Here is a 16,826-nt window from a genome sequence, read left to right as displayed (position 1 = left end):
TGAGTTATGATTAACCCTTTTGTTCTCTTTTTATGAAGTAACTTAGATCATTTGATACCTTAAACATGTTTACCCCACATAATCTTTTTTTTATCCATTTCATATGACCTTTCTCTTGTAATTACTTTCATTATGAGTGGTTTGCTAAAATGGGACATCTTCCATGAAATGTATTACTGGCAAAATGAATCTAGGTGTGAGCTATGGGGGTATAAAAAAATAAAAACAACAAAAAAAAGAAAAAAAAAGAAGAAAAAATTGGTTATGACATCATGCACTAAAAAATTTGAGCAAATCCAAAAAGGTCATGACAAAGTCAAGGTTTTTTAAAAAAAAAACCAAAAATTTTTTTTTGAGATTAAAAAGGAAAAAACCTTTTTCCAAGTTCATTTTCCTGAAGAGTAGTCTTCAATTTAAATGTTTATGCTTGAAGTGACAAATGGCCATCTTTTATTATCTCTTCACAAAAATAAAATTTTATCTCTTGTTAACCCTTTGAGCCTGATTGAGTTCTTTCAAAATAAACCCTGACTAAGGATCACCTTTCATATTAGGGGCAAAAAAAAAAATATGTTTGAAGGATAAGAATGAGAATGTCTAATGGAATCTCATGTGATAGGGGCACAAACCCAGTATAAAAGTTCATAAAAGTTTTGAATCCACTCAGTGAAAAGATGTTAAAAAAAAAAAGAAAAGAAAGGAAGAATAATAAAAAAAAGAAATGAATAGGTGGAAAGCATAAAATAAAATATACCTTAGAGTGTATCCTTCTAATGAAAAATGATCCTTAGCTTCAAATACCCTTAAATACTTGTTTTGGGCCTTTTTCTCCTTTTCTTTGGCAACCATGAACCTTAACCTACATTACAACCTTTGAAAAGTCCATATTGGATCAGACATGAAAGCTTAAACTTGAAAAGTTTCTCTTGAAAAAATGAACATGAATTTTTTGAGTTTTTCTTTTTGAAAAAAAATTATTTTCCTCTTTTGGATTAGATTTGAATTCTCAAGTGCATGGTGTGGAAAAAAAAAAGAAAAAAATAGAAATAAAAGTGGCTCTAGGGTGAAACCCTCAAAAGGGCAGTCTAGAGCCAACCCTGAAAGGTCACTCCTGATGCTAAGTATGGTGGATGCTAAACAAAAGTAAAGCCAAACCTTTTGAAAGATCTAAAATATCAATTATTCCCAAATAACCCTTTAAAATCTCAAGCTCTTACAGCTGATCTTGACATATATCAAAATGTCGTATTTGGAGACTAAGAAAAATGTTGAATATGTTTTATTTTCAAGGAATTCATGCTTTTAGAAAAGCTTGTGTTTCATTTGTGAGCTTGCATGCCTCTTTCACTCCCTTCAAGGATTGAAACCTTTTGAATCAACATCGCTATCTACAGAACTATTACATCCATTTGAAAAAAAAATCTTCACATTTTTCATTTTTGATAGGGATCGCCAAATTTTAAAAAAAAAAAAAAAACTTTAAGCCTAATTATCTAGCCTCAAATGAAGTTTTAAGCCTAGTTTATCTGGTCATTAATGAAGCTTTAAGCCCAGTTTATCTGACCATCAATGAAACTTTAAGCCCAGTTTATCTGGCCATTAATGAAACTTTAAGCCCAGTTTATCTGGCCATGAATGAAGCTTTAAGCCCAGTTTATCTGGCCATCAATGAAGTTTTAAGCCATTAATGAAGTTTTAAGCCCAGTTTATCTGGCCATCAATGAAGCATTTAAGCCTAGTTTATCTGGCCATCAATGAAGTTTTAAGCCTAGTTTATCTAGCTCTCAATGAAACTTTAAGCCTAATTTGTCTGGCCATTAATGAAGCTTTAAGCCCAGTTTATCTGGCCATCAATGACGCTTTAGACCCAGTTTATCTGTCCTCAAATAAAGTTTTAAACCCAGTTTATCTGATCATCAATGAAACTTTAAGCCCAGTTTATCTGACCATTAATGAAACTTTAAGCCCAATTTATTTAACCATCAATAACGCTTTAAGCTTAATTTATCTGACCTCAAATAAAGCTTTAAGCCTAATTTATTTGGCCATTAATAAAGCTTTAAGCCTAGTTTATCTGGCCATTAATGAAGCTTTAAGCCCAGTTTATCTGACTCTCAATGAAACTTTAAGCCCAGTTTATCTGGCCAACAATGACATTTAAGTCCAGTTTATCTGGCCATTAATGAAGCTTTAAGCCCAGCTTATCTGGCCATCAATGAGGTTTTAAACCCAGTTTATCTGGCCTCAAATGAAGATTTAAGCCTAGTTTATCTTGCCCTCAATGAAGCTTTAAGCCCAGTTTATCTGACCAACAATGACATTTAAGCCCAGTTTGTCTGGCCATTAATGAAGCTTTAAGCCAGTTTATCTGGCCATCAATGATATTTAAATCCAGTTAATCTGGCCTCAAATGAGGTTTTAAGCCCAGTTTAGCCGGCCTTCAATAAAATTTAAACTAAGTTTATTTAGCCCTAAAAAAAGTTTTAGAGTTTCAAAGTTCTATCCAGAATAAAAATTCTCGATGCATAACCTTTTGAAAGATCTTGCATTTGCATTACTTGTATCATGAGAAAGACATTTAACCTAAAAAAAAATAGATATTCAAATTTGTATCGCTCATCTGTGCATCATGAAAGGGATATTTGCATTTGCACCACTTACATCTGTACTACTAGAAAGACATTCGCATTTGCATCACTTGCATAAGATATTTGCATTCGCACCATAAAAAAAATTTATATTTGCACAACCATGGCATCCGCATCCTAAGAAAAGGTATTTGTAGAAGCATTTACATGAAAAGAACATTGTCATTGTCAAATATAGTTGCATCAAGCATTCGCATTCTTGCATTTGCATTGAGATTTGTATTTTTATCAACATTTCCATTAGCATCATTTGATTAAGATGGACATTTGTATCATTGATTGCATTCATTAACTCTAATTTGGAGAAAAAAAAACATTTTCAAAAAATAAAATAAAATTTTTAAAGTTTCATTGCCTCTGATTATGAGGAGCATTTAAAGATTTTGAGATTTGTAAGACCTCTAGGCATAATCTCTAAAAGCCTCTGCGTATGACTTTCAAGATTAAAAGATTTTCAAATTTTAAAGTTTCATCGCCTCTGATTATGAGGAGCATTCAAAGATTTTGAGATTTGTAAGACCTCCGAACATAATCTGTAAGACCTTCGAGCATGATTCTGTAAGACCTCCGGGCATGATTTCTAAGACCTCCGGGCATAAATTTGATTCGTGGTGTTATCCCGATCAATTTTTTATCTTTTAACTTGCGGTGTTATCCCAGTAAATGCTGTAAGACCTCCAGGTAATTCTATAAGACCTCCGAGCATGATTTTGTAAGACCTCCGGGTATGATTTTTAAGACCTTTGGGCATAAATTTGATTCGCAGTGTTATCTCGATCAATTCTTTATCTTTTGACTTGCAGTGTTATCCCAGTCAATTCTGTAAGACCTCCGGTCATGATTTTTAAGACTTTCGAACATAAATTTGATTCGCTGTGTTATCCCGATCAATTGTTTATCTTTTAACTTGTGGTGTTATCTCAGTCGATTCTGTAAGACCTCCAGGCATGATTCTGTAAGACCTCCAGACATGATTTTGTAAGACCTTCAGACATGATTTGTAAGACCTCCGGGCATAAATTTAATTCGCGGTGTTATCCCGATCAATTCTTTATCTTTTGACTTATGGTGTTATCCCAATCGATTCTATAAGATCTCCAGACATGATTCTATAAGACCTTCGGACATGATTTCTAAGACCTTCGGGCATAAATTTGATTCGTGGTGTTATCCCAATTGATTCTTTATTTCTGACTTGTAGTGTTATCCAAGTCAATTCTGTAAGACCTCCGGGCATGATTTCTAAGACTTTCGGACAATTTTGTAAGACCTCCGGACATGATTTTTAAGACCTTCGGGCATAAATTCGATTCACAGTGTTATCCCGATCGATTCTTTATCTTTTGACTTGCGATGTTATCCCAGTCGATTCTGTAAGATCTCCGGGCATGATTATGTAAGACCTCCGGGCATAAATTCGATTCGCGGTGTTATCCCGATCGATTCTTTATTTTTTAACTTACAGTATTATTCCAATCGACTCTGTAAGACCTCTGGGTATGATTTGTAAGATCTTCGAATATAAATTCGATTCGCGATATTATCTCGATCAATTCATTATTTTTCAACTTACAGTATCATCCCAATCGTTTTGTGTTTTTTTTAAAAAAAAAAAGTCAATCACGATTTACTTTCGGACAAAATCGTTGTCTTTATCTTTGCCCTATTCTTGATTCTCAGTAATGTGCAAAGAGGGGCAGCTATAGACACTGGTTTTGTCCAAGTCTACTGTTTTAATTTTAATAATAATATTAATAATAATAGTTTTTTTAAATAATTATTAATTATAATAAATAAAAATAAAAAAATAAAAAGAGAAATAGAAAAACAGAATGTAGGGTGGCTGACGCTGCTCCCACCCCAGAGCAACCACCCTACAGCCCCCTGTCAGCCCATTGAAGCCCCCTGAGCAGCTCCCTTTTAGCCCATCTACAACCACCCTACAACCACCTAAATCCCCCTAATTGAAGCCCTTTAAAATTTCCAACCATAATCCCTTTCAATCTCTCTCTGGGAATCCCCTTCAATCTCTCTCTAACCCCCCTCTAAAAAAAATAAGCCTTCGAACATACTACTCTCAGCACCCTCTCGTTTCGAGCTCAAACACCAAGCAAAACTCTTCCTTCAACAACCCCAAACACCCCCCAAAATACCCAAAACAGAAATGCAAAAACAGAAACAAAAACCAAAGACAAATAGTCATCCCCGTAGATAGGAACCTCAGCGCTAAGCTTCCTGCAAAAGCAAAGAAATCATCAGTTTCTTTAAAAAAAAAAAAAGAAGGAAAAGAAATCGAAAGCTTCAAGCCACGATCTACGTCGATCGGGGCTGTTTCTGGTAAAATGGACTTCAGATCTGGGAAGATCTCATTGAAAGGAGCTTCTGGAAAGGTTTTGGTATTTTCAACCACCGGCGACCACCGGCAACGGTGGACCAGGCCACGGTCGACGCAGTGCTCAGGCGACCGGATGGTAAGACGACCGGAGCTCTCCCCCCAGAGCTCTCTCTCTCGCTTTCTCTTCTTTTTTTTTTCTGAAACAAAAAATAATGAACCAAAAAAAAAATCTGTAGCTATATATAGGAAAGCAAAACTCAAAAACGATGTCGTTTAGGAAAAGACCCAAAACGACATCGTTTTAACCAAGAAGGATCCCCCCGTGGACCCGGATCCGACCCGAGATCCGCATAAACCGACCCACCAACCCGTTTCAGCCAACCTTGAATCGATCCAGTGAACCGGTCTGAGTCGATCTGAACCGTAGATCGCTCAACTAAACCACACGCCGAACCGACCCCTTTTTGATCCAGTCGAACCGGTCATTGATCGGATCATTGACCGGTCAAGTTCAGGTAAAAAAATTTTTTTTTTTTGAATTTTCTAATTTTTTTCATATATTATTATTTTTGTTATTTTAAGTATATTTTTATTTATGCATGATAAATTTTTAAATTTGTTAAAATAAATGTTTAATTGTTTTAATAATAATAAAATTAAAAACAAGTAATAACTAAAAATATGTATTAAAAATACTCAAAGAAGTGATAATAATTTTTATTATTTTCTCTGCCTAGATGTTGGAGGGAATAAAAAATATTTTTCTAAAAAATAATTTCGCCTAGATGTTGGAGAATTATTATTAATAAATTTTCATAAAAAAAAAACATAAGAATTTTTTAATTAGTTTTCAAAAATTATAAAAAATTGAACCTGCTCTGAAAATCCGCCTAGATGATGGAAATTTTTAGAGATGTTTGCGTTTTACCTAAACCTTAAACACTAATTTTTAATTTTCAAAATCCTAAGTTTTTAAAACCCTTAAAAATCCAAAATCCCTAAAATCCAAACCCCCTAAAAATCCAAAATCCCTTAAATCTAAACCCCCCCTAAAATCCAAAACCCCTAAAATCCAAAATCCCAAACTTTTAAACTCTTAAACCTAAACCCCCTAAATCCAAAATCCCTAAAATCCAAACCCTTAAATCAAAACCTCAAACCTCAAAATCCAAACCATAAAATCTCCAAACTCTAAAACCAAAACCCTAAACCTTCCATATCCTAAAATTCAAGCTTTAAAACCCTCTAAACCTTATAACCAAACTTTCAAAACCTCTACTCAAACCCTTTAAAATCCAAACTCCTAAAAATCCTAAGGACACGTGTGAAAATTCTATTTGAAGCAATTTGTTCCCGAATGCCGCCTAGATGATGGGGTATTTAGGAAATTTTACTTCGTTAAGTCTTTTCACACGATTTTTTAATTTGCATCAATAATAAGATTAATAAATAAAAAGTATAATAGTAAATTGAGATTTTAAATATAAACAGTTGCACCTAAGCTTTGCCTAGATGTTGAAGAGTTAGGGTGGTCTCATTATATTTAAGAATCCAACTTTTAAATTACATTTCATTTTACATAAATTCATTGACATTCACACATTAGCATGTTATTATTAGTATTTATTTGTATTATTCTATCTTTAATTTTTATTTGTACTACTTTTTAAAAAAATTATGATATTACAAAATAAAATAAAAATAACATTCCGAAAAAAATAATTCTTGGTACTCTGTCTATATGTTGGAAAGTCACCAACAATTTTCTATAAAGAGTGCTATTTCATTTTAAGGATTGTTGTGTTAAATTTTAAGCGAAAAGAGTTATTTTAAATTCTGCCTAGACGATGGAGAATTTTAAGATAATTCTTTAACTTAAAGATTTTCTTAATAGTTCTAAATAAATATTTTAGCAAAATTTTATTTTTTTAAGTGAAGAGAATTAGTGTTAAATTTCAAATTAAAATCATTTTTATCTAACACCAAAAATAACACGTAATTAAATGGTACCAATTTATGGGCGTTATGGGGGTGCTAATCCTTCTCAAATCGTAACCGACTCTCGGACCCAACCTAATTTTTCGTAGACCAAAATTATCTTTTTGATAAACTTTAATCCGTTTTTATAGTTTTATTAAAAAGATAAATTTTTGGATGACCAATCAAATCCTAACAAAGATTAGTGACGACTCACACTTTTTATTTATTTTTTTCGATTTTAAAACATTATCTTTTACGTTTGACGGTCTCAAAATCATTACAACATAAAATTTTAAATTTTAAATTTTAGTTATGAGAATTCAATTTTTAATAATTTCAAATATATATATATATATATAAAAGAAAATTTTCATTGTCGACAATGATGCTTTATTCTAGTAGAATATTGAATTTTAACTAAAATTTAATTCTTGATAGTTATAAATATTAAAAAAAAAAATTGAAAAACTTTCATCCTAAATGATCACAGTAATAGGAATCATCGTGATCAAAAAAAATATTTTACTTGTGTCCAATTCAACAAGAAAGAAAAGTGAGAAAGTCAAATAAAAGAACCAAATAAAGTATTTAAAGAAAGAATTAATATTTGATACATCATCAATGTAATAAAATAAATAAATAAATAATAGCATATTGGTTTAGCAACACTTTAAGCATCTTCTTACTTCACTCCTATTTTTTTTTTTTATCTTTGTCATTATGGTCCATCCCATATAATATATATATATATATATATATATATGTATACATATATATATATATTTTATAGCATCTCGTACGTTGTTGTGATTCTTAATTTTTTTTTTTCGTATTATTATTTTCATAGATTCTTGTCAAGACATAGAATGAATGATTGAAAGTAAAAAATAATTCATATAATTATCCATTTGTAAAAAATAATTCATATAATTATCTATTTGCAACATCAAATAGTTCTTATAAATCCTTCCTATCGAAATAAAACTTTTTATTTGCCGAACTTAAATATAAAATCAAAGCATTAATTCGTTCTCATAGTATGACACCATAAACATTTTCGCCATAATCAGTACATAATAGCATCTTGAGCTTAACAATCCAATAATTCCCAAAATATATACACAATTACCAACTTAATAAACATTGTATATCCATTTCAAATCCTTAGTTTCTACACTCAAAGAGACAGTCCCTAGCACCGGATGCTTTACATATACATTTTGGAAATTAGATCCCAACAAATATTGAAATCATTAAAGAAAAGAAAAAACAAATGATACCCATAAAGAAAAACATGAGTTTTATGAATTCTTCCTCATCCAAACATCAAACATGGGAAATATCAAAATATTTAGTATTGTTCTTTAGTTCCATCTGATTTCCTAAGCAACCAAACAGAAACCATCAAAGATATAAAGTGAAAATCAACAGCTTTTAAATGACATAAAAGCAAACTGATTCATTATCGTTTTGTTACAACACAAGATTTTGGCAGTAAATTTAACAAAGTGTAGGAGAAAGGATATATTTAGCATATAACTACCTAATCTGCAGCATTAATAACATTTCTTACCAATTGTTTGAATAGCATAAGGCAGAGGGTTTGGTTACAATCAATTACTGAAATCAAAACAAATAAGTTTCCTAAAGAAAAACATTAACAGAATAGAAGGACTAACCAAAAGGATATGCAAAAACAACAATTTAGCATAACATGGACCATAGTATTATTTGGTGTCAGGTAAAAAAAACTAATCTATATGTTGTCAAAAATTTTAAAGATTACAAATTTATTCCAATATAGTTCTATATAAGGAATTCATTACTTGTAGAGAAGCACTTGGTTTCATTGTTGTTAGATATCAGATAATTTTTGCAAAGGCAGAATCAGTATTTATAAGAATTAGTATTCGATTGAAATGAAACTTTAAAATATGGGATTTGACAATAACATGTACATATCTCTTTCTAAATAATTAAGCGTCAAAGTCAACTATAGATTTAAAAACACATGGCAGTTATAGAAAAATCTTTTTTTTTTAACAAATCTATAGTCCATATTATCATAAGAGCATTAACATCACTGTGTATGGTTTGAAAGTAAGGAAAGGTTGTCATAAACAAACGCATTGCATAACAGTTGAAGTATACTAACTTCTATCATTTGAAAGAAAGAAATGAAAATAAAATGTGTAATAATTTCAACAATTATGAAAAGAGTTTACATTTTAATTGATACGTAAGGAGAGACAAGTACATTTTCATTTAAAATAATAAGTTACAAATAGTTCTAAAAAGCGGGACATATTTCATAATCAAAATCAATATAAAAATCTCTATAAAATTCATGAAATGCACAAAGTAAATGGATTGAAGAGATGCTTACCTAACAATTGGAATAGACAGATTTAATTCAACATAATAGCCATTCAAAAGGAAAAAATAAAAAACATTTTCTGTCAACAACGGTTTAATTTTTTTATTTGCTATTGTGGCTTAATTAAATTCGATGATGACAATACACATGCAAGATACTTTAATAACTACTATAGAACTTAGGTATTAGTTTCTTAATTATCTGCATTTCAAATGTTAGATGCAAAAGTGTATTAATCACCAAAATCTATATAACTTTTGATAAATACAGCATGAATGATATAACATAAAACATATGCTTATTCATTAAGGTTAAATGTAAGTTTGTCATCCTACTTACCAAATATAAAATAAAACAAATCCTTAGTTAAACTAACAAACCACGCACAGTCAGACACTCTTCAAAGTTATCTATGGCATTTGTAACCTCAAACCTTCCAATTAAACTTGAGTAAGAAATCGTATTCTTATTAGATAAGATATCAGTGTTTTATTAAAAAACAACATAGATAGGAAGCAAGGTAGATATTTGCTGTAAATGATAGCTAAGTCAGGCTAATTTTTAGTCAGAATGATAGTCAAACTTGAGCCAGTGTTTAGCTATCAAGATGATAACTAAATCTAAGCCATTGTTTACTCATGGCTAAACAAAAGAAGGATTAGAATAACAGTAAAAATAACAAAAATATTATTCTAAGAATAACATAAAAATAATTAGATTATAAAGGAAATTTAACAGAAAGAAAGAACGGAATATATAAATGAATATATGAAAAAAGAATATCACAAAAATGCTAATTGATGGATTAATATATTGAAAGGAAAAGTTATAGTTCTATATTAAACAATCTATATTAAATGATCATGGTACCTCTACCGAATTGAGTTTTGTTATAGGAGTTATATAGGCATTCCACTGGATTTAGCTAATGAGTTCCTGCAGCACAAACAGAAATAACAATCTTAAAACTTTGCAATGGATACAACATGAATTGTTGGAATATCCAATATTGGTAGATTGCGGTCTGTAGCTTCAAGATATAAGGATAATAGTACAAAAGCCTAAAGAACTTAACTTTAATTATAATCAATCCACAATAGAAGAAACCCATTATGAAATTAACGAATTAGGATTAAAAAAATCACATTCCAATCGAATTTGAACACTTCAGACAAGGTATACAAACAAGGAAATTAAAAAAAAAAATTAAATGGGAAGAAAAGTAAGATAAAAAAACCATATCTGATCTTTTGCGTTTATGTGAAAATATCTACTCTGAAACAGAAAGAGAAGATAAATGAGAAAGAATATGTAAAAGAAAAGAAAATGAGAAAAGAAAGTTAATCGAGGAAAAAAAAATCAGTTAAATAAATTGATTTCATCGACATTAAAAGAATGAAAGTTAACTTACTTACACGATTCAATCGCTAGAACTAAATCTGAAATCCCAAATTCTTTTCGGGTTTTCCTTCAACTTGAATTGATTTCATCGACATTTGCATAATAATTGCAAAAACTTCCCCCTGTCAGTTCTTCAAAACGCCATAAGCCCTTCCTTTTTCAAAAAAAAAAAAAAAAAAAAAAACTATTCAAATGGTTTGCTTAAAAAAAAAATAAAAAAACGATTCAGATGAAGAGTTGGAAATGGATGGAATATTACGGGCAAAGAAACAGATGTCCACGTGTCACGATTTTAATTAAGATAAAGGATATAGGTAAGTTATATATTCATAATTTCAAAAAAGTTAAAATTGAACGAAGTGTTAAAAAGGCATATTGCGGAGTAACTCAGTAAATATTAGCTCGTTGGCTCAATTAGTTAAAGTTGATTTTTTTTCATGTAAAAATATTAAATTTGAATTTTATAGATAATTATTTATTAAAATTATTTTAAATATAAAATTTATAATTATTTATTTTAAATTATTAAATATGATATATCTTATCCCTATTAAAAACACAAAATAATTTATCTAACCCTAATTTTAAAATAAAAAATAAATCCAATTTCAAACCAAATTTCCATTGGAAGAGTTCGTTGTTCAGCTAAAATCAAATAAGACTATTCACTTTATTTTTGACTTGGGACTTCAGCCCACATATAAAACCCAAATAAAACAAACTTTTGTTATTAATACTCAAATATCCATCACTTGACTGTATATCTCTATAAATCCAAAATAGTTTGGGATATAAATGAACTTAATTGTATATCTCTATAAAGTTAATTACAATTTTAATACTGAATTTTAACCAAATGTAGTAAAAATATATATAATTTACACATTAAACTTTTAAATATTTTATCATATGAACTCAAATTCTAACATTATTAATCTAACTCACATATATAATATTTATCTAGTATAATTGTGCTATATGCATATCATTTGCAACTAAATATGCTAAATCTTTTGTGAAATTCCATGTGATTACCACCTAGTATCCAACAATTTTTCGAACTTGGCTCCAAATAAAAAAAATAAAATTTTTTAATTTATATTGAAAAAAAAATGAAAGTTTTGTGATGTCATTATAACTTGATAACATTAATAAAATGTCACGTATATAAGCCAGTTAGGTTAGAGAGTCAAAAAAATCACTGAACTAAATTTTAATAATCATCTTACTTTTTTTTTTTTTGCAATTAATTAAACCTTAAATATCTATTTTTATCAATTAAGCTATTGTTAAAAGAAAAATGATTAACTATTTTCATCCAATTGAGAGCTTAATTGAGTGCAAATAGATCTATAAAAGTACAATTGATGAAAATAAATATTTAAGTGTTTAATTTATTTTAAAATAAAATATTCAAAACTTGATTAATTGTAATAAAATATTATAAACTTAAATAATTATTGAATTTTTATTTGAATACTTTTGTTTTACCCTTATACCAAAAAAAAATACTGAGAATCGGCAGGCAACTAAAAGTTTTCGAATTTCATTCAGTCAAATTGGATAAAAGACATGCAAGGGAAAAAAGACAGTAATCTGAGGACCCTTTACTTGGAATTGTATCAAATATTGAAACAGAATCTTATCTAGAACAGCGTGAGTACTGGGTCTGAGTTTGCTTTAAGCCATCACCATTCACAAGGCTTACACCATTGACAGTTAACTCAGCTTTGTCTGAATCAGAATTCAAGACTTTCAGCTCACATCGTTATAGATCTCTCTGATGAGGATCTCAAAAGCGGTCCTGACATTGGTAGAATCAAGTGCAGATGTCTCAATGAAAAATAATCCTTCTGCTTCTGCCAAGCTTTTTACCTTCTTCCAAACTCACTTCCCTGATATTTTCCAGATCACATTCGTTTCCCACCAGCATCCTTGCCCTGGTTGTGTCAGAATGTGATGAAAGTTTATTCCATGATCATCAGATTTTGAGGATATTGTAACCAATATGAAATAAGGAACATTGCTCATATATATATATATATATATATATATATATATATAACATGTAAAATCCAGATTGCCTACCCCTTTCCCGCTGGTTCGCAGGGACTCCTTCCACATTTTATTGTAATATCAAGCATCAATCCAGAGCAAGAAAAAGTACTTACAATTGAGTTCATTTAGCCATCGAGCAACATTATAAAAAGCAGCTCTCCTGCTAGCTCAAGTAACAGCACGAAAACGTTCTTGGCCTGCAGTGTCACAAATCTGAGCCTTTACTTCCTTGCCATCAATTTCCACGCTCCGGGTCTGAAACTCCACCCCAATGGTTGCCTTAGAGTGAGCATTGAACTCGTTTCCTGCGAATCGAGAGAGAAGCTTGGATTTTCCAACGGCTGACTCTCCTATTACCACTATTTAATAAGTACTCTTCCACTGCTTCATCGTCTGATATTTTTCGTATTTTTCCAAGTTTGGGATTGTTCACTATTTACAAATGTAATCATTTACAAAACTACACATGATAGAAAATATAATAAGTATAAGATCCTGAAATACAAATGATTTTCCTTTTTAAATAAATTATGTTGCAAAAAAGAAAAGAAAAGATTTTTAAATATACTTGAATAAACTTACCTAGATATTCATTAAACTAAAAAAGTTCCTTCCAAAAAAATTTTTTGTCAATAAAAATATATTAAATTAAAAAATAGTATATGATTTTGAAATTAAAACTTTTAACTAAAATTCTTGCTAATTAAAATAGAGATTAAACTGGCTAAAAAATAAATAAAAGATATTTTTTTGGTAATTAAGGTTGTCAAAAATTGAATTAGAATTATTAAAATTAAGAGTTTAACATTTTACTAATATTATTGGCTAAATGATGAATTTCTCACTTGCTTAACATGAGTGAAAAGCACATTTAATTTATTAAAATCAATTTTACATAAGGAGATTTACATTGACAACTTCAAGTAAAGATAAAATTAAGATTATAATTATCTATCCTAACTATGTATATCAACATTATCGTTTTAGTTATTGAAGTTAATTGCCTGTTGTCTTGAATTTGAACTTAAAATGTTTTGTACAATGTTTAGATTGTGGTTGATCATCTTTTATTTTTGAAGAGAGAAAGAGGGGCGGGGTGCAACAAAATTAGAGACAAACAAAAGGAGAAGCTCAACGCATCTTTTCCAAATGCATGCGTTTGTATTACTTTGTTGTGTGTGTTTCACCTGTGATTAGGGAAAATAAATAAATGCATTTTGGTATGATAAAATCCCTACATCCATAGGAAATTAGCAATGAGTTTATAAGATTCCAAAGTTGCGATCAAAGTTTAAGGTATATCTCTCCATCTGAATGGATGATAAAATTAAAAATAACGGTGATATTTAAATTCTCATCTTTTCCATATATATAGGCTGTTCACTTTGTAGTTTTGTTGGTAATTTTTTGCTGTTGCAACCATGCCTAATTACAGAAGCAGGACCACCGCAAAAACCACAAATGGCAGGCCAACCATATCGTTCAGCTGATAGACGTGTTTATGCTAGTATCCTCTATCCAGTTGGAATCGGTGGAACTAAAAAGATTGTTTACATCAGAGGAATTGGACAATTTCACTGTCAACTTTAATGAGAACCCAATCCTTGGCCAAGGAGGTCAAAGAACTGTCATAATGGAATGTTGGCAGATGGAAGCATTGTTGCTATCAAGAACCTAAAGAGGTGGGTATTGGAAAGAAATTAGGTGAAAAGAAACTTCAGGAATTCATTAATCAGATAATAATTTCATCACAAATTAACAATAGAAACGTAGTTAAGTTGTTTTTTAGCACTTAAGTTATTAGGGATTGAACTCTCACTACTAAAACTAAGAATGCAGTATTCTACCAATGAACATAGACTGTCGGTAGACAGGATGTTGCTTGGAGACTAGGATTTAAATAGTGGTCGGATAATGGTATAGTGTCTGTTATTTCACGGTAGCGTTATCATTCATCACCGTTATTGAAGAAAAAATGAAGGAAAATTTGAATCTCATCTATAGCGACGTATCACGATCACAAATTGCGACGTAACGTTGAATAGCGGCAATAGCGATCCGTTATTACCCGTTACTCCATTTTTCATTCTAAAATTCAAAAAAAAAAAATTTCATTTGACTTTGATTAAAAACTTAAAATAAAAACAATAAGCCAGAAAATAAACATCAATTCATAAATTCTGGAAAAAAAAACCTACAAAACTTAAACTTTTAAAAATATCAATTCTCTCAAATTTAACCTCAATCAAGATCAAGTACATACAATTTAATGTAAGTAATTAATTCAGCACCCAAATTGCATTTTTTTTTAATTTTCAATTTTGCAGTGGTTTTGTGTATTTTGGATTAAATTGGGCTATGATGCACGGAATTATCGAGACTTAAAATGAGAGATAAGAGATGAAAGTGAGACTTGATATTGAGGGAGACGAGCAGATAGGAGACACCAAAAAAAAAAAAGAGAGTTGAGATAAAGATGAAGGTCTAAAAAAAAAATTATTGAATGCAAAGTGAGGGGATGAGAAGTTGTGGGTCCATGCAATTTAGTCAAGAAATAGAGAAAGTAGACTTGAAGCTATTGTTGTTGAATATTGCCCTCACCATGGAGGTTGCCAAGTTTGATTACTATAAGCCCATAAAAAGTAATTCTCTTGGCTCATAAATAGTAATGCTCTTGTTTAATTTATGAATATCTAATCACTTGTTAGCTGATTTATGCGTAATATAATTTGATAATAATTTGATGAGTACGGTAATTAAATAATTAAATATATCATTCATTATGATTATTTATTTTTCACATGTTTATTTATCTTTTGTTATTTTTTAATTATCATATGAGTAATTTTATAAATATGAGTATTTTACTATAAATATTTTTCTTAAATAAATAAAACACATGACATGATATAAATTACTTTAAAAATCATAAAATAAAAATTTTTATTATTAATAATTAAAATTATTACTTTTTATAGCAAATTAAAAAAAAATTTACGATTGCAATAATCACAATAACTGCAAAGGTCTCCGTTATATCTACAATCATGACAAACGCATTGTGACCGAAAACATGATCACTATCGCAATTTAAATCCGTACTTGGAGACACAAGGTCCTTCATGAGTTCATTATCAATGGAACTCTCTCTCAACATATACACGAGGAGAATGAAGAATCATTCCCAATTCCATGGGAGATGCGCCTACGAATTGCAGCAGAAGTTGCCAATGCTTTCGCATATTTGCAATCATCAGCTCGGCTCCTATTTATCATAGAGACATAAAATCCAGCAACATACTTTTGGATGATAAATACAGAGCAAAAGTGTCGGATTCATCCAAGCAAACTAATGTGATCTGGCCACTACTCAAGTACAGGGAACCTTCGGGTATTTGGATCCAGAATATTTCCAGTCAAGCCATTTTACAAGGAAGATTGATGTTTATAGCTTCGGGGTTGATCTTGTGTCGAGCTCTTAACACCTCTCATCTCTTCAACCCAAACAGAGGAAGTGATAACCTTGGTACCATGTTTTTCCCTTTCAATGGAAGAGAACTCATTGCTTGATATTCTTGATCAATGCGTAATTAAAGATGGTTCACAGGATAAGATTATAGCACTTACTGAACTTGCCAAAAGATGCTTGAATCTTATTGGAAAGAAAAGACCCGCCATGGAAAAGGTTGCAATGGAGCTGGAATTGATTACAGTGTTGAAAGATGCTCATACAATTCAACAGGATAAGGATGAATGCAGATGTCACAACCAAACCTTTGACTGTTGCTTCTACTTAACTAATTCAAATACATACGATAGCATAACTTGGTCATTGGATGCACGGACTTAGCTGAATATAACTCGAACCTTCACTCTCATAGTCGTTCGTACTATCATCGGTTGATATTCAACATGTTTAAAATTTAAATCACAGCACAATTAAACGTGGTTTCCTATTATTGGGCTGTGCTTATCTTTGTACTAAAAAATATCTTTCTTCTATGATATAGAAAAAATACTTTCTTTG

At 30.4% G+C, this 16,826-nt stretch overlaps 1 long non-coding RNA gene and 1 pseudogene across 1 annotated transcript; both read right to left on the bottom strand.

Annotated features, from left to right (window-relative positions):
• Nucleotides 1-8,089: 8,089 nt before the first annotated feature.
• LOC111307809 (uncharacterized) lies at nucleotides 8,090-11,054 on the bottom strand. Its single transcript, XR_016332138.1, has 2 exons — nucleotides 10,211-11,054; nucleotides 8,090-8,345 (listed from the first exon to the last, which is right to left on the bottom strand). It is a non-coding gene; the product is annotated as an uncharacterized LOC111307809 (long non-coding RNA).
• A 1,258-nt stretch (nucleotides 11,055-12,312) lies between these two features.
• Nucleotides 12,313-16,075, bottom strand: LOC111307039 (ras-related protein RABA5e pseudogene; annotated as a pseudogene).
• Between the last annotated feature and the right edge of the window lie 751 nt (nucleotides 16,076-16,826).

This window comes from Durio zibethinus, chromosome 22, assembly GCF_047325235.1.
Source record: "Durio zibethinus cultivar Kanyao isolate XHJ-2024 chromosome 22, ASM4732523v1, whole genome shotgun sequence".
NCBI lineage: Eukaryota > Viridiplantae > Streptophyta > Magnoliopsida > Malvales > Malvaceae > Durio > Durio zibethinus.
Note: the sequence above shows the minus strand (reverse complement) of the source record. Positions and strands in the feature narration are given on the sequence as shown.